The sequence below is a fragment of the Halichoeres trimaculatus genome, unplaced genomic scaffold (assembly GCF_033239565.1).
Source record: "Halichoeres trimaculatus isolate MK-OKI-2021-1 unplaced genomic scaffold, fHalTri1.1 fHalTri1_scaffold_10, whole genome shotgun sequence".
NCBI classification, from domain to species: domain Eukaryota; kingdom Metazoa; phylum Chordata; class Actinopteri; order Labriformes; family Labridae; genus Halichoeres; species Halichoeres trimaculatus.
Genome location: NW_027437187.1, coordinates 20,657,741 through 20,677,345, shown reverse-complemented (window position 1 = coordinate 20,677,345; position 19,605 = coordinate 20,657,741). Strand labels below are relative to the sequence as shown.

Sequence of the window (19,605 nt, the reverse complement as noted above, 5' to 3'; positions counted from 1 at the left end):
GAGAGTAAAGGCTCTGGACTCCTGATGTTAGTGTGGGCCTTTCATCAGGGGGGTTGAAGTCAGAGCTGCTTTAAAAGATCAGGCACTCTGGAGGATCAGGCTCTGTTTTTATTTATGTAATAAAGGCTTTTTAAAAGAGAGAAAAATGATCATCACTTATCTACTGTTGCATTTGATGTTGTGCTTTTTTTTGTTGATGGTTAAGGCTCCCAACAAAACAGATTTACATTTTCTCAATTATTTCATTTTTGAACTTCAGTATTAAGTATGCTACACTGATTAATTTTGAGTACGGATGCTGAAATTAGCCTGCTTATTCAAACAAAGTGGAAGCCAAAAGTGGTAGAGAGGATCATGCAATTATGAGTAAAATCACTCCAATTAAACACCGCCATGTTAACTTTTAGAGAGCACACACTCCACGTAATATAATTACAAATTGGGTTGAAAAATGGAAAAGAAAACAGCAACATTATAGAATGAAGCATTTACAGTTGATGGATTCTCAAAAAGCTCTTCTCTTCTCTGGTGCTCAGGGTTAAGAACGGCACTCCTCTGCTGCTGCGATGCTCTCCCTCCCAGCCGCCACACTCCCCATTCAGCCTGGCAGGGCCCTCTGGTGCTAGACAAGGGCCCTGCCTAAGGACGCTTTGATACTTCAGCCTCAAATCACAGAAGTATCCTTATAGTGCTGGGCTGATGGACGAACAGGTCGTAGGAAGGATGTCCTGACCATAAATCAGACTCCAGGGGTGACAGCACACAAAATAGGTGAATTGTCCTTGGTTTCGCGATGCTGGCGGCATCCCTTGTGTCACTGAGTCACACCACCCTTTTTATTATTTGGGAGCAAGTCAAACGGATGCCCTACCAGCCATTCCACCCTCCCCCACTTGTGTTTTTTTCCCCTGGTCTTCAAGGCTGGACCCTGCTATGAACTGTTTCCAGAGTCAGTTACTGGTGTAATTGAAAGTGCTTTGTCATCGCTTTCAGCCAAATACTGATGGATGTGAAGTTGAATGAGGTTTGGGTTTTAGTTATACGAGTGAGCCTGTGTGAGATTTATCACCAGAGGCTTAAGAGGCTATGAGGGACCATTAAAGCACCACCGCCTTCCACATCACAGTGAACTGTTCATTATTATTCATTAAAACAGAAGGCCTTTAATATGTCCAGCTTCCCATGTGAAAAAAATATATATATGTTCATACATGTTTTTGATGACTATTGGAAAACTGTTCAGCTGCGCAGGTTTTGCAGAAAAACAAATGTAGTGCAATAAAACCAAGATTTAAAAATCTGTGGGTAAAAAAAATGTACGCCTAAGAAAACACCAAGCCACAATATTATAGAATAAATAGTTATAAAATCGTAACATTTTAAAGCAAAGTACATATCATTTTATTCCTTGATGTGTGTTTTAAAAAAAATTGTTCCTGACAGTTTTGCATTTGCAGAAACATTTTTAATCCATCTTATTGTCGTGAAACAAAATCTATTGTGTGAAACAGATATACTTAACATTAACATTCAATCCAATCTCGTCAGTGGTTCTTATATCTGTTCATAATTAGTGTGGTCTATGGAAAACCTATGAAACCATTAAATTTCAATTCTGGATCAACATCCACATGCAAAGCGTGGGAGGTGTGCTAGTTCTCATTGTCTCCCACTTATTATAGGCTGCCCCCAGCTGCCTGGGCTGTGAGGGCCCAGATCCTGGCTGGCGTCCAGCTCGGCTCTGATCTGGGCCTCTTTGTGATTTGAGGAGTACAGAGCTTTGCTGGGCTGCTGTCCTAGAGCCATGTTGGAATGCAAGAGCAGTGGTGGAGGTGCAGAGGGAAGTGACCTCACTGTGTGATGCGAGCAAGAGTACGGGGCAAGAGTTACACTCTGAGGTTGGTTGGATTATAAATAAAGTAGCGTGTGGTTTCTGTGCTGCAGCCGGGAAATAGGGAAAGGTGAATAGCAGTGCTCACAGCACAGTTGTAAATGGTGCCCTATCCTAACTCTAGTTCAAGGCTGCCAAGATAGCATGGCCAAATAAAGTAGATTTAATGGGAAAATATTTTTCCATTTTCTACATGTTCTCAAATATTTTACTGCTCCATAGTGTTTTTACAAGTTTTCAAGATGTGTTGTATTACAGTGCTTCATAAAATTATTTTTTTACCCTTTCATTAGGTACATATTTCTTATTACTGGGGTTAAATGGACCATGAACATAAGAAAGTTGATATATTTGATTCTCTAATTTGAAAACCAATGTGAGAACTATTTCAAAATGACTGCAAAAAGTCTTAAACCAGAAATAAAAATGGTATTTCTGACATTTTTTCTGATGATGTCAAAGAACGTGCTATCATTGTGAAGGAGCCAATATACTGCTGGCTGTTAGCTGAAGGAAACTTGTGACTGACCTGTGTCTGAGGCTCATTGTCTTGCCGTGCAGAGGGAGAGCAGGAGGGAACAGAAGACCAAGACCCTGCCGACAGGCACAAACACCTGGAAGGAGAGACAAAGGCAACTCCACTTAAACAGGAAGCAAAGTGTGTAGAATAAACAGCGATCAGCCAGATGCATCATCAGTGAGTGAGTGAAACTTGATATGACTTCCAGGACATCCCACAGTGTAACTGCTCTCATAGTTTTTTTTGTTTTGCTCAGTGTTTTGTTTTGTTTTGTTTTATGTTTTGTGTTGTTTTTTTGTTTTGTGGTGTTTTTTTTGTTCCAGTGTTTCTTTTTTAAATAGCTGATTTCATTGCTGGTCTCATAGAGTTCACACTTAAATCCCCATTTACTTACTTAAACACTCCCACATACTTAATGTGGGTGTCATTTTCTATATTAAGTGTATCATAATGTTAAGTGTGGGTAAATCTCTCTTGAAGAAATCAATAGATAAGCTTTTGCCTATGGGAAAATTAGCATGGTAAATAAACATTAACTTGCAGATGGCTGGGTGCGTAGTATTGCTCTGGCTCCTAACAAACAATTGATTAACTTGTAAATTCCCATTGCCCAGCTGTTATTCAGGCTGTTTACTATAAATAAAAGAGGGGAGTGAAGAAAGGATCCAGATGCTTTGAGCACTGCAGAAAGGCAATCTGTCATTGTTCTCAACTAACACTGATGGATGCTGCTTTAAATGAGGATTGGTTTTAGTTAAACATGACAAAGTGAGGGATGACACGCCATTGGTCACAAAGGTCTGGAGGTCCAGCAACGCCTCGGCAGTTGCTTTTTTTCAGCCAAGACAAGCTCTTGTTCACGTATCAGCTGCCAATAAAAGGAGAGAAGTCATCGGGGCCGGCTTTCAGGTTTGTTTGTTTTGCTCTGTCTTCAAGCTGAAGATGAGAAATGGGAAAATGAACAAAAACTTCCGCACAGACTTTGCAAGGACAGCCAATGAGACAAAAAGATGAGGTTTTTTTCTTTAATTCCTAATAAAGACCAATTTCTGAAGTTGATAAAACTGAAAAAGCTCAAAGAGCTCAGAGGTCTCACATTTCAAACATTAAAATTTTTTTTTTTACACCTAACCATATGCTTTGGTTTAAGTTGAGTTCAGTGAGAGGAAAATCTAGTGGTGACCTCAGACTGTCTCACAAATCATTGCTTTGAATGATCCTGACTTCATCATAATTGCAGTGACCATTGTGTTTTAAATGAACCACATTAAACCAAACCAACAGTTTTAACATCAGGTTGAAACCAAAGCAAGATATAAAGGTTTTAAAACACATGATGTGTAGTCAGGATGACGCTGTCAGTGGACATGAGCATAGAAAGAGAAATCCAGCCCGAACCAGACTTCAGTGTGATCTCAGATTGTGAATGGTCCAGTAAACTCTGCTTCTCACCGACCCAAAAATAACTGAGAGTGATGTAAAACACATATGGGCCTCTCTTCCAGCTGCAGAAGATCACATCCATGTTTTCAGTGACGGATGACATCAGAGATCTGGTTGGAATAAGACAAGCCTTTCTGTGAACTGGAGACTGGGGGTCTGCAGAGAACCACTGGGGTACAATTGAAGTTAAGACTTCTGCAAAACTCATCATTCAATGTTGAAAACAGTGGGGCTACAAACCCCCCCTAAAACCTACACTCTTTCATCTTCTTTGACTAACCGTGTACTTTTCGGCACATAAAACACTGATCCCATGAGCTTGCATAAAAAAGGGCTGAGATTTGAAGATTTCCAAATTCTTTAAAACTGGTCAGCATGAGTCACATCCCTCACACACACAGACAACTCCTCCCCACACAAACTGTCGTTTACAGTTACACAGATGCTCCTTGGAGGAAGACTGATGGATTCACTTAGAAGCTCTTCCACAGCACTGTGTCAGAAAAAAAGGTTGCACTCTAAAAGTTTATGTCATCCTACAAAAGTATAGGGAAAAATCATCATGTTGAGGTGAAGTAAAGAAAAAACAGGCACACAAAATTATTGAGAATTCTATTTTACTGTTAGTACAACTGTTCTTCCAAGGCTATAAAAAGCATATTCCTTCAAACTGAGCTGCATATAAAAAAACTGAAAAAGGTATCGGAAGAATGAATAATCTTGAAAGAATGATTTATCTTCAGCAAATGCATAACCTCAGCGCTCCAAATAGGTGTAGCCACATAATTAGATAGAAATTGGATGATGAATGATAAATTGCTTTGGTTGCGTTTTAATTAGATATAGGTCAGTTACACTATTTTGAAATAACTTTGAAACTAACAAAACTTCAGTGGACAATTTAGATGTTAAGGTTTGGGTACTGTTAGCAATATCCAGAGATTTTTTTACATGGCTGTAATTGCATCAGTTTGCCACTCAAACATATCACCAATACAGAACTATAACAAACCTCCCACTAATTGAAAATTAGAAAATGATGTTCTGAAATTCTACCTTAAACTGTCAAACCAAAGTTTGAAAACTAACTTTTTAAGGTGCAAACAAAAAGCTTCCACACTCTGTTCTCCATCTAGTGGCCATCAAAACTAACACCCCCTCTATAGTTCTCTTTTCTCCAGTCAGAAGCATTGTGTGTCTGGTTTCTACAGTGAATTTTCCTAATGCACCCCTCTCTAATTGTGACTTATTGAGCTGTTTGTCTCAAACGTTTCCCAAATGAGAAAAAAAAAATTATAACAGTGTTTTTTCTCGACAATGCTGTTTTGAGGCTTACAGGAAGCAACAAGATAAAAACTTGATCACTCACACTGTCATTTGATTGACTGTCGTTTTGTGACCAATGTGTTTTCACAGTGAGGATCTACACAAAACTACACAACTCATTCCAGCAACTCTTTTATCAAAGAAATGGAAAGTCTATCCGACATCTGGTGAACACGGTTTGTTTGTAACGGCTTGTAGCTCTGTATAAAATTGAATTATCAAGTCCTGATCAACTCTGATAAATAATGAATTTACTGCAGTGAAATTTGAGAGCTTCTTTATTTCAAAGTGAAAGACTGAGTTCTTTGCTGTTTGGGAAGTAACAATGTAAAAATCAATGTGGTGTGCAACTGTTTCCTAAAATATGATCCCACATTTCCACTTACCGCATTGTCATTCATTCATAATTCTCAAAAGTTATTTCATTTCACTAAACTTTAAGAACATTAATTCAAAGATTATACACATATAGGGCACTATTGGTATCAAAGTATTCCTTTTTTGGCCACCTAAGGGTTTGAACTGTAACATGGTTTCTCAGAGCTTGATACATGCTTGGCATCATCAAACACTTTTACTTTCCTTCTAATAATGGAGTAACCTCATTTGTTTGCAAGAAAGAAAAGTTTGAAGAACCACTTAGATGCAACCTGTGGCTAAATACAAACAAGCTGAAATGTTTTATAGTGTATGGGGTTGGAGGGAAAAGTGATGAATTATAGAGGTTAGAAATGTAAGAAATTATTCAACTAAACATTTAACATCATCACCCTTGTTAATCAGCACCAGAACTACCTTGCCATTGAACAAAATAATTACAAGTTTTACCACAACATGCCCAAAATGGTCATATGTTGTGCCTATGTGGTGGGCAATCACATACCAATACTTGAGGCTGTAGCATGGATGACTCAAAGTTGGTGCTAGCTCTACAAATGTTTGCCACATTCTGTAAAACCAGTCTTACATCATTTACCCACAGACTCAGTGATCTCATGTTCAGCTGGGTCACACAATAGGTGCCATGTACTCTTTTCCAAACATTTTCTTACTTTTTGTCTCGTCTTTTAGACAGTATTTAAGTTTCAAATTTTAAACAACTGAAAAAATCAGTTGGAATTATGTGGTATCCAGAAAAAAAGGTCCCCTCTCTGTGGCGACACATGTTCCAAACAACATCAAAATCTCACCGACGATAACAAAGAGCCGTGGTTTTTGATGCATTTTTAACACACTATCTAAAGTGTGTGATCTTCAATGCACAAAAAAAAATCCTTTTTGTTTTATTTTAGTATGATGAAGAATTAACAATCTACTCAGTGTGGGTAAATATCAGAAGCAACACTTTATCTACCTGAATCTATCTTTCATTAATCAAAATCATTCAAAATGCAAAGGTTGTGGCTCATAAACAGAGCCTAAAATAAGATAAGTGTAGCACAAAAACACAACTCCTTATTTGGAATGTACTTCTGTCACAGCCTGGGGACTGTGAAGCACCGATATTATTCCAGTCATCGGTGAGACAGAATGTCAGATCAGCATGTTATTTGTGATGTTGCTTTTAGTTCTCTAATGTGAATCCATGCGGCCAGACTGCTCACAGACTTGGCCGCTGGCTGAAGCCAATTGTCTGAGTTAGGCAGCAGAACACACGACTCCCCACTTGGAAAAAAAAAAGAGGAGAAACCAGTAGAGGAGTTTTAGCAGTCAGCCCTCAGACAGGAAGACTCTAGAGGAAACACCAGAAAGCCATTAACTAACCACAGTATTATGGTGATCTATTTGCTGGAATGGGCTACAGACAGCTAATGAACAAGCTTCACCCCCCCTCCCTGAATCCCTCCTTTCCAATCCACCACCCATCACACACATGTATCGCATACACACACACCCTGAGAAGCAACACACACTGAGAGGCAATGCTAGAAGAGCTCTTGCTTGTACAAAACAGCGTGACGGATCAATGCCTGATTCCCAAATCAAGGGAAAAGGTTATTCTTCGTCTCACTGGGATTCCACTTACTATCCCCCCTATATCTAAGACACTCCCATCCCCATTTAAACCAAACAAGTCCCCCCTTCCCCCTCAAAATAAGAAAAAAACACACACATCTCCTAATTAAGAGCTAGGCGGAGGGGCTTTTTGTGTCTGTGGTTATGCGTGCAATGTTAGTGTCTGGAGTGTGAAAACAGATCTGATGGACTGGTGCCCTCAGCTCTCCCTGATCAGGCTCCAGCAGGTATCCCCCATGATTGACAGCTCACAGGTCAGCCGCCCATCTCCCAGTCTGTTAGAGGGTGGGCGGTAAAGAGATTTGGAATGCCTGGGACCCTGATTGCTTTATTGCTCGCCTGTCAGAACCATTGTACAGCTCAGTATTATTAGGGCTCGCCATCTCTCACCGTCTGGAAGGTGTCGCGTCTCGGCTCTGCATAAAGAATCACCACTCCATTCAAAATCCCCTTTTCTTTTTGGCTGAAAGGAAGAAAGCACAGATTTTTCCACAGAATCTCCTGTATTGGTTTGTCAGATAAAGCAACACAAGTGTCTCCAGGGAATGGTTTGGATGGCACTGCTTTACACTCGAATGCAGAAGATTTGAGATCCCATTTGGCAATAATTTATCACAGTGATCCGAACAATAGTTTATAACATTATGCAGGAATTACTCTGATGTTCCAGATCGTATATCTAATCATGTTGAATTTCTTTTCAATAGTGTCCACCCTCCTGAAACATAAGAAGACAGATAGCATCTATTTTCTCTAACACCTGCAGTAGGTTACAAGAAATGTGTACATTGTGCAAGCCTACCTGACTGTCACTTTAAGGCGCCTATACTTAATGTGGGAAGCAGTCAGCTGGTGGTTCTTGCTAAAGCTAAAATCATGTATTGATCAGCTTCTGTAACTCTTTCCCTTTTATATTATTTTCCCTTGTTTATGGTTATTTCAACAAAACAAGAAATCTAACACCGGCTTCTTCTGTTATACATACTAAAGTTGTGTTTTTATCCACTATACCTGCCCTCCTTAAGGACTAATTGAGTCAATAACAAATACACATGGGACTCAATAATAAAAGTAGTAACTGGTTTTAATCAAACATTTGTTTTGCATATTCAAAAGATTGAATTTTGCTGCATTATTTCATGATGAAAACAGGTGCCAGTTTTTGTTTTTTTTTTAAATGAACACATTTCTTTTACCATAAAAAAAAGACTAAAGTGGCGAGGCAGGTCATGTCCAAACAGTGATTTCATTGTATTATCGCTTGCAGGGAAAAATAAGAGTTTGAAACATAACAATCTGTATAACACTGCAGTCTAATTATGTAAATTTGCTTTTACCCTTTACCTCCGCAGCCAGATGTTGTTCTTCAGCTAACCAATCAGAAGATAACAAAGTACAAAAGTACAGTGCGGTTTAAGAAAGTCTAGTATTATTGTGACATCAAAGGGTGAAACGTAGAATTTTAGAATATCAAGTGAGATGTTGTGAAAAGTACATCTTTCTTTATAGTTAATTCCCACTGGAACTAAGACCCTCCTCTGAAGATACAATGGTCCCGTAAACAATGTCTTCACTCAAATCCCCAGCTGATTTCCCTCTTGTTATTTCTCGAGCCCTGATGACAGACTGGCAGGTTGTTGAAGGTCATCAGAGCAGTGCCTCCTGGTTCCCCTGGAGCCCAGGTGATGCTCAGGCCACATCCCCAAGTGCTCTTGCTGCTCAGGGCCACAGCAGAGACAAGCCCACTGGGGTGCCAAGCCAGCGTCTCCATGGAGATGAGGCGACAGGCTGGTCACGGCTCAGACTCGCACCTTTATGGTCAGCAACCAAGTGTCTCTGAGGGGACTTCCCTGCCTAACAGCAGTTGCACAGAAGTCGCAAGAGCTCCCACTTCTACCCCCCTAAAAAAAAAAAAAACGTTAACCCTCTCTTTTTGTTGTCTACTCTGAAGCCCATGCAGAAGCGATACAGCCAACAGACCAACCCTCTTTGCCCTGGCAGTGCTGCCCCTGTGAGGCCTGCTGGGAACAGTGGTGAGATGTTAGATTAGACCTTCAAGTCTGGGCAGAGGGGATGCAACGCAAGGGGACTGCCCACTCTGTCTGTGGCTCATGCTCCATTATGGTTTTATCTGGGGGTGTGAAAGTATCATTCCCAAATGCTGTCTCCTCAAAAATCCTCTCACAATTGGCTGCTGAAGAAAACTGGCTCAGTTCAGCCTCCCTGTTGATCTCTGTTATCATCTCTCATTAGACCAATGACGTTTGACATATAGCTGAATATCAGATGCATGCTTTCAAATGCATACACCACTGACAAGTAGCCGTCACCATCATATTGATTTTTAAAGCATTATTGTTGCTCATTGTGTACATGTGTCCTAATCTGAGAAATGAATGATAACCTCTTCATCACTTTACCCCCTGAGTGTTCTTACTGGAAGCCATATTGATTTTGTTAGTCTGAGAGTCCTTGCATTGCCTGGCCTTTACCTCAGGGACAAATCTAATTGTTTATCTCTGGACAGACTTCTGCCTTTACTCCCTTCTGTCTCATTATGTGCCAAGATTTGTCAAGTCAAGTCTCTCCACATTCTCAAATCTCGCTCTACAACATGTCGCTCGGCAGAACACTACAGATGGCTTACTTATCAACAGACCCTCCCACATGGAATGTTACAACCATGACAGCACAACACACTTGCAAAAAATATACACAAACCGACATACAATGTAATCACACTCTGGAGACACAATCACACACAGTGACAAACAAAACATGAGTCACTTTTATTAACACACACTGAATTTTGATATCTTTGTGTGCTAAAATACCAAATAGCAATTGATGGTTTGAGATGAACAACATTATTACAACTGTTGGAGTTCTTCAAAATATGACTGAAGACAATGGAGCTTTTTCTGTTGAGTCTAATCTCAGAAAACTTTTAGCTAAATAAAATGCTTTACATGGAGAATTCCCATTTCATTGAATTGCAACTTGTATTTTAACTATTTAGTCAAGTTAAGGGGAAAAAAATGACAAAATATTTAACCAGTGTAATACACTTTTTTGTTTAATTATTTTTGCCATTTAAGTGGAACTCCATGGAAACAGTGCATTATGTCTGTTATGACTGACTCAACTGTAATCATAAAAGAATGAAAAGACCAAGGCTACTTTATACATTACTGTCATCCCCACTCCATACCACATACTCTTCATTAAATTAAAGCCTTGCACCATGAGGATGCCTTTGACATCTGAAGAGTACAAATGTCTCGTGAAGATTGTCCAAAAAAATGTGCCAGAGTGTTACTGAATAACAACAAGAGCTTTCTATACAATGCTACATGTCCTAACTACAGCAGAGCAGCACAAAGGAAAAAGATTTGAGTACTTGAATGGGTGTTCATGGCTAACAGTGCACTTAAAAATTAAATCAAGGAACAAAAAAAATGTTGGAATAAATATAGTGGTAAGGAGGCAAAAAATACTGCTTGGACCCAAATATTTGGTCTTTCTTTAAAGATGTATGAACCACATGGGTTAATTCATGGATTGAGCTTTAACCTAAACATGGCATTTTAAAATAAACTCATTTAGTCTTTACAGCTAGTGATTCAATTTCCTGCTGTTTTTAAGTAAAACTGCCCATTACAATACTTTGCTCACTTGTTAAAAAGGTCAAAAACTAGTATTTGCACATTCACTTAAATTAAATGATGCTATGCTCTGACAAAATATGTCTTGATGGTAGCTAGCATTTATTTCATTTCCATCGTCTTGCTTTCTCACCAGCCCTCCAAACTCTCTTAGACCACTGGAAGCCCTTGGTCAGGTCTTATCACTAAGTTAACTCCAGCGAAGTAGGCCAGATCGATAAGCACATTCTCAGAAAGGAGCCGGAGTAGAGAGAGTTAGAGGCGCGAGGGAGAGAGGCGCAAGAGGCAGGGAGCAATCAGAGAGCTATGGATGTGTGTGCCTTCAGGAGCAGATCGATGCGCTGACAGGAGCCCTGCTTTGTTCTCGCACAGTGCTCAGATGTTAGGCGTGCTTAACATGATTGCTTAAAGGTTTTTGTTTGCCTACTTGTGTTTTTGTTTGTCATTTTGCTCGACTTAAAATATATCCTGCTGTCCCTTTAGTTTGCTGTACATTAAAAAGGGAGCTCAGATGGCCATTTTTAGACTCATTATTCCTCTCAGAGTCACTTTTTTAAATTGGCAGGGCTTTAACTAGGAATTTCATTTTTCAAATTTAGACCAATTTATTAATAATCACTATGGGCATCAAAGCCAGCAGAAATAAAACATGTAAATAACAGAATAATGTTTCTGAACCTTTAAAACAACCATGAGCAAAGAGAAGCATTAAAATGACTTTGGTGGCCTCTATTAAATATACAAACTGTTTGCTTTTGATGAACTGGTCTTTGACATCCCTTGTCGTTTCTCTAGTTCCAAGGAATTTTTCATTACATCGCACTCTTTATCCTTACACTGCATGGCCACCCAAAGTGAGTTAAGCACTCTGCCTCGCTAAGTACCCTGCCAAGAAATACTTCTAACAAGAACTTGGGTGTGCCGGCTGCCTCACTGAAAGGTGTTGACCGCAGAGGACAAGTAGGTGTCAATAGATCTGCTCTCAGCGCCTATGGGACGTTGAGATGCATGAGCTCTTTTCCAAGGCTTAATAAGATAGCACAGATGCGCCCTTGTCTGAACACAGCCTTGTGTCTCATTGTACTTTGGCCTCGCAACCCCACCATTGCAAGACCCCCATTGCAATGGCTCCATGAGAGGGTCTCATTAGGACAGACAAACGAAAACCGGGGTCAAGGTACATAAAAGTAGTCGCATCTAAGGAGCATGCCTCTAAGAAGAGTTGGGAACTCAACCAAGTCCTAAGGCCACCCCTGCAGACCTCTGGCCCTCCCCATCATGACCTCCAATATCTACCATTATTTGATGAAGCAGAGCTTGATAATTATTTTGCGTGGCTGAAGAAGGGGGCACAGTGTGAAGGGAGTGTCTCACTCTGAGGGAAAGGATAGTAAGGGATGACAGGAAAAAAAACTAACAAAAAAAAAAGATCAAAAGCAGGCCTTTCGCTTTTCATGCCTCAGAGGCTCCAAAGAGGATAAGGAACAATTGGGCCCTGGGTATCCTGTCCTCTCTGGCAATTAGACTCAGCTGATGAAGTGAAAGGGATGAATGGCAGGGTTCAAGGCCTTCTCCAGGATTCACACAACAGGGTGTGTTTTTGCCTTCTTTTCCTTTATCTTCATCTCCTTTAAGAGTGGCAGAAATGCAGCTGAAATATTTCCAGATGAAGACAATGTGATTTGAGGTGCCAAATCGTAAGTATGAGGGCTGATGAGCTGAAGGAGGTGTGAGAGGAGCAGAGGGGCACAGACAGACCATCACGCAATCATATGTGCACACATGCATTGTGTGCACAGAGATCATCAGATGTGTCCTGATGACTAGTTTTTTTTATTCTCTAGAATAAAATATGTTTAAATTATGTTCCAATAACAAACTGGTACATGTTGTAGCTTGTAAAGGGCTAAATGGGCTAAAGGAGAAAAACTGATATATGCATGGGCAAAAGTTCAAAAATACAGAAATCAAAGTAAAGAAGATGGCCAGGTTTTTATTTTAATGTAATTCACAGCTAACAGATCTATAAGGAAATTATATGTATCTGAAAATTATTGGTGGAGTGGCCATTCCACATTTTACACCACTGCCATGGGGTGGTTTTTGTAAAAATGTATTCATAAAGTCTGTGCCAGTTTCTTGACAGTAATGCATCAATTATTTATTAAACTGTAGAATTAAAAGTTAACATTTAACTTCCTGCCAAGTTCTCTGATGTGTGGGAGTCATTTTTAACCTGACACAAAGCAAACTACATTTTCAGAGCTAAAATAAGTGGAATGAGAGGAAATACATACTGATATTTTGGTTAAATGCTGCAAAGAAGTAGTGGTCACTTATATCACATCCAAACTGGTGTTAGGAGCTCTATACATCTCTCAACTTTTACAATTCACACAAAGCCCTTAGAATAAGTTGAACACCAACACAATGTACTGAAGTAAACTGGTCTGATCATATAATTGCCTTGGCTTGGCCCAATTATTACATCAGTTTAAACTTTAGTTTTTTTAGAGCATACAGTTAAAAACACTTGCTGCTTTGGTTATCACATATTTCAAGGAAAAGTAGTGCTGATGCCTGTGAATGGGCCCCAGGCTTGGACAATACCGCCACACTGCACTAAAACCTTAAGATGATTAGTGATATTCTTAAAACCTAGCCAGCTGATAATGTGTTTAAAGAAGCGATACGGCTTTTCCAAGCTTTGAGTTCAAAGTCTAAGAAGCATGGGGTCAGAATGCCAATGGGCTAAACAAAGAGTAGCCAAAATGGGCTTTGGGGGATTTGAAACTTTGGCCCCTGAACCCCCTTTGATCAAAACAGAGCTACTGCCATAGAGTTTCAAGTGGCTGGGACAGTGGTGATGCCAGGGAACTGCGGGCTTGGCACAAAGGACCAGAGATTATATGTTCAATAAAAGATAAAAAATAATCACATGTTAAAGGATATAAAACTATAAAATAATTTTAATACCATACTCAGCTGTCCAAACAATGACCAACATCAAGGAAAATCTTCAAGTTTAAAAAACTGGTTCTCTTTTTGGAGCCAGATGACATTGGTGAGGATGGCTGTGGACTGTAGCTTCATCATTCCTAGACCAGGATGGTGAATTTATTTTCATATTGCCCTGTATGAGCAGAAAACCCCTAAAATCACGAACCAGAGTGACACACAGGACACTGAGCATGGGCTTAAGTTGCTTAGATATTTCAATCATCAACCAGCTTGTTAAAGGTTTCTCCTTTATCATTTTATTGAAAATAAATAGCATGTTAAGTCCTAAATGGATGGTAAAAGCATTTCATCTCACCATCTGTTCTGTGAATGTTACCTGTTAGCTCTGGAATCATTCAGCTAGCTAATTAAGCACTTTGACTCACAGTAAGCCTCCTGTTTTTGGTGAGTGTGCTTGATGCCGTACGAGAATAAAAATGTTTTCAATTCAAAAGTGAAGAGATTTTTAAGCTTTATTGAACAATTAAATTTGAATGTTTTCATCTTGTCCTAATAATAATTTCATTAAGTTCAAAACACAGTGACTGTGTTCAAAGAGATTAATGCTACACTGAAAAAGCTAACAATATAAACTGAATAGTTTGATTAATACATGCGTTTTTCCTCCTTTGATACCTGATGTCGTTAAATGAAAATGGGCAAATAATCTAAAATTATAATCAATCAACATCTCAATTATGCAGGTTTGTTATCATCTTGCCAGTTTAAGTGTGAAACCTCTATGCATCTACATCAACAACTGATTAGTGCTGAAGACATCCATGATGACACATCCAACATATGAAAGAGAAACCTATTAAAATGAAAGATTTTCAATTAGCCTATGTGAGGTCTGTGATGACATTTTCTGGTTGGAAATAGACAGCTATCATCATGTTTCTGGTTCACACTGAAAGTATTCAGGAGTATATAAAGACCTCGGCATATCATTAGCATATTTTTAAAGCATGAGATGTATACCACAACTTAATTTCAACCCAATTTAAAGGACACCTTGTTATTCAGACTAACTTCACAGCTTTAACTGTAGGTGTCAACCTGCATTAGCTTCAAATTAGGTTTCAAGAGGCAAAAATGCAAATGACATTTTCTTGCACTCACAGACAGAAAGGAAACGAAGGATAAAAACTAACCAAAGATTCATAATAAAACAGCATGGTGCTTCAGTTCTTGATTAAGATGCGGATACAACTTCTTTGAATGCAAAGTGATGTCATCAATTGTGTTAGTTATTGAGCCAGGAGTCTGAAACCCAACCAGATCTCTTGGTCCGGTTTATGAGGATCCAATTTGGTTGGATACTTAAAGAATTAGCAGGTAAGGTATAAAATTGTCTATATGTCACATTTTCATTAAGAAGACTTTCTGTTATTTAGGTGGTAGTGAATTTATTTTATATTTATAAGCTGATACTAATTTCAATTAAAGAGTAAAAAAAAAATCTGTAAAGTTCAAAATTAAAATGTGTGACCAAGTCAGGTTCATCTGTTATCTCTGTCTCTATGAAAATCTCCTGTGCACTTTCTGCTTTGATCTTCTAGAAAAGCTTAATCATAAGAGCACAATCACAGTACAACTGAAAGTTTCATTTTTTTTTCTTTCTGGACTAAGATCCTTTATAGCTTCTAAGTTTTCAAACTAATCTTTAGGAATTTGGACATTGTTTGCTTTTGTGATATTGTCAAAAGGGCTGATTTCATTTTTTGGTCTAATAACTCTTGCAGAGTACATTTGATGACACACCAAGATTGAAAACGGGAAATATAATGGCCACCTTGGTTTAATTGTTCAAATTTTGTCCTTTTTTGAGGTGACAGGGCCATTACTCCAAAGTCACCACTTATCAGCACTATCACTGAGGATTAATGGTTTCACTTGTGCTGGTAAGAAATGTTTAAGTTGTCCCGATTATCAGTGCAAGAAAAAGAATAATGGTTATTTGTCATTGTGTTAAGCAGAGAGCAGGACTAATCTAACAAAACACTCAGTTAAGAATGTGATTAACCCTTTCTGGTTGGACAAAGTGCAGTGTGAAAACGCCATCTAGAACCAATGCTTGCCTTCAGGAGCCCTGTGTCATACAGATTTATAGCTGCGTGATCAATCAGCAGCAGTAACATGGTGCATGGATCATTTTGTCTAAATGTGAATGCAACACTGTTCAAGTATAGACTTGAACAGTGTTGCATACATATTTAGATAAGATGATCCTTATGCAGAGGTCGTAAAAGAACTAAAAATTTGCACCCACAAATATAAAATTGACCATAATAATTTGCATTCCTTCAAACTGCAATTTCAAGTTATACTTTAAACACTAGTATTAAAATTGTGTAAATAAGTCAGACTCCAGGTGAACAATATGACACACAAGCCTGAGCAAGCAAAAGGTGTTGCCTTGATGCTCTCTTTAGGAGCAAATGATAGAAAGCAGGAAAAAGCCAGGGGTGAAAATCAAGGGCTCTTAGTCAATCAATAGCAACATACAGTGAAAAAAAAAACAGAAAAAAAAGAAAAAATATTTCAAAATTGTTAAAATATATATACAACCAACATTTCAAGTTTTCAAATTAAAGAATATGATTCAGAATTCAAATTGAGACTTGTAGTTTGTTTGCAGTAAAAGCAATTACCACCAGCAGTAGCTGCCATACTACCCATTTAACACATTTGTCTGGTGAAGGATTTTTTTCCACCAGCAGTACAGTCCCTGTAGCTTTGTACTGGTTGTGCAGGCTTGTTCCCACTCCAGTAATCTCCTACATTATTTTCCTTGTCTGTCACCTTTATAGTATCTATTAGCCGCTCTCTCCTATCTGTTTGTGGGGCATTTTCTCTTCCTTTCCCCCCATGAATGTTTTATATATTGGAGGGAGAATGATTGTTCTTTGCAATGAGGCCAGCGCGTGGCCTCAGTAAGACAAATTGCTCCAGAACGTCTAAATGGCAGTCAATGATAACTCATTGTAAGGAGAGTAAGTGACTTCCAATGGAGTGGATAGGGGACAGAGAATAATGGCAGAGCACAGGTGAAAAATAGATGTTTGGCTCGGTGTAATTACTCCATTAGGGGGCTCTCTGTTAATCTACCAAACCACAGCAAGTGTTTTTACAGCAATGAAGAGGTGACGGGCGAAAATGACTGCAACTGGACGGAGAAGAGCCCCGCTACCTCCCCAATCACAACACACACTATGAAGTGTTTACTAATGGACAAATGTACTCTCAGTCCAGGCTCTCTGCAGCATCCCACGAACTACTCCAGTTATAAGTAAGTGTGGTGATAGATGTATTGACCAAGTTCATCATTGAGCTGATATATTAATTACCTGCAATATGGTCCCATGTGCTTAGAGAGCTTTAACCTCCTCCGTCTCAATTGTGTACCAGGAGAAGGATCAGCTGTGGTCCTGTTAAACATGAAAATCTGGGTTAGAACAAAAAAAAAAGGGACAAAGAAAAAACCCACCCGCTGGAAATCAACGCCCCCATTCTGCTGATTTCCAGACAAACATAATGATAACAATTTTTTGACCATTTGGTGTCTGCTGCTTCCGCCTGTGGCAATCTAGACAAAAGAAGCCTGGAAAAAAAGCTCTCCAATATGGTCTTAAGAGTTTATTCTGACCACACAATCTGTTTTCTTAAGTCAACTTTTAAAACAGTGCTATAAGCAGTGCCCACAGCTTTATCACTGAAGCTCAGATTGACCACGTGTTCACCTTTAAACTATTTCCCATCTGTTTAGGTTCCACCCCAGAATCCATCCCAGTTGGCTGTAGGCCCACTTTGCATTGGGCTTTCTCTGTGGAACCCTGAACAAAAACCCTGTGGGCGCAAAGCGCTGTGTACGGCCTATTTCAGAAAATTTTAGCTTCCATCTAAGCATTTCTTTGGACAAGCCTGCTTGGACTTTCCTGGTATCCCATGTGCAACATGAAGAAACCCCAGCAAGTACAAGAGATTTATCCTTTTACTGAGGGTTTTTGCTCGATCTGAATGAGCACAGTCCTCCAGCATATGGCAGAGCTAACAAGAGGGTTAGAAAAATGTGCTCAATTGTGGGGTGTGCTGTGGATGGTATCTCAAATAAAGCGAGGTTGATAAAGAAAATCTCACCAATAAATACATGCATTTTATTTCATTTGTTTATCTATTTGAAAATCTATGTCTTTAATTTCTTTTTTATTTTTAGATGTCCTTTTTTATTTAACTTACTTTACAGTTAATTACCAATATGCAGGTTTAGCTTGCATCCTCGGTTATTGCTCCGCTGATACAAATCCACACAGCAGCTCATTAGAGGGGTAAACTGACCTTCAACTAGATGAAAAAAAAACCTTGAAAGCTATCAGCAGGCAGGTGTACATGGCTCAAAACACACAAAGGCACCAATAGGGGAAAATACAAGGCGTCCAGCTGGACAATTTTCACTGCCCCAAAAGCTACAGGTTGCGGTAAGGGGACTTCAAATGCTAAGGACAGTGAGAGGTGCCATTATCACTCAGCGCTGAAAACGAGCACGGTGACCCGATTAAAGCGAGAATTTCTGGGTCACGGTCTTGTTTTTCAATGCTTAATTTGTCTATCGATAGTGACACGGTCCGTGGCTTGCACCTACCTGTAATATTATCTTTCTAAAAGTCGTGGTTCAGACAGGGCCCTTGTCACTGTAACCCAACACGGAGAGAGTGAGGGAGCGGGTTGGCCTGCAGCGTGTCGCAGGGAGGAAGCACCGGCTGCCTGCCTGGATGTCTCTCTGTGGAAGTTGCGGGCTGCGGCGCCGCTCAGTGGACGCTCCAAGACAGGAAATCCTTCATCACTGTGTAGCTCTCATTTACGGCAGCCTTCCGGGCATGGAAGAGATACAACAACACTTTGTCAAGTCTTCACACAAAACTTTGTTTTCAGTGGTTCAATTTATTTCTTTATTTAACGTTTTAAGTTTTTTTTCTCCCATTTTTTGGAACACCAGGTATGATTTTGAGATCAAAAATAGTCTATTCTTGTTGAGCAGGAAATATTATAATAGATAGTTTTAATTAGTAATGGGATGTACCCTGCAGTTTCTTTGAAGTCAACTTCTCTTCTTAAGGTGAGTATTATTTCAAAGATGACAGATAGATAGATAGATAGATAGATAGATAGATAGATAGATAGATAGATAGATAGATAGATAGATAGATAGATAGATAGATAGATAGATAGATAGATAGATGCTTCACACATTTTTCTTGATCTCTAAAGAGGGCTCTCTGATGTTAAACATTCTTGTGATTCACCACCAGCAAAAGTCTCATGCTGATTGGCTATGTTAGATTAATCAATTATAAATAATTGAGCATAAAGGCTAAGATGTCAATGAGGTTGGACCAGAGGATTTGAGGGTTTTCTGTCAGATGAGTGTCCTCTTTTGCAAAAGTGAGAGGCAATGAAAGCAGGTTGTCATACTTTCGCATACTAACTCACTGAAAGCTTCTCTCAAACTTTGCTTGATACAGTCGACTCTATATTTTTAATCTAAATTGGACTTCAGTCCGTGCGATAATAACTATTTGGAAATTTAAGTATAGCTCCGTGATTATCAATAAAATTGGAGGGACACTTAAGAGTCGTGCATCGTGCTTCACCTCAGCTGAGACTGGTTTGCTCATTTCCATGGCCTTTGGTTCACGGCAGCAAACAAGTTCATAGTGTCTGTGGTCCAGCCTTCTCGGGGCTCC

General features: G+C 39.3%; 1 long non-coding RNA gene across 1 annotated transcript in view; it reads right to left on the bottom strand.

The window, feature by feature from the left end:
- Positions 1–18,711, bottom strand: part of LOC141796785 (uncharacterized) — a 93,829-nt gene extending 75,118 nt beyond the window's left edge. The window contains exons 1-3 of the long non-coding RNA XR_012598903.1: positions 18,504–18,711; positions 17,212–17,292; positions 2,421–2,505 (exon numbers count right to left, since the gene is read on the bottom strand). This is a non-coding gene — a long non-coding RNA (uncharacterized LOC141796785). The remainder of the gene's footprint in view (positions 1–2,420; positions 2,506–17,211; positions 17,293–18,503) is intronic.
- Positions 18,712–19,605: the final 894 nt, after the last annotated feature.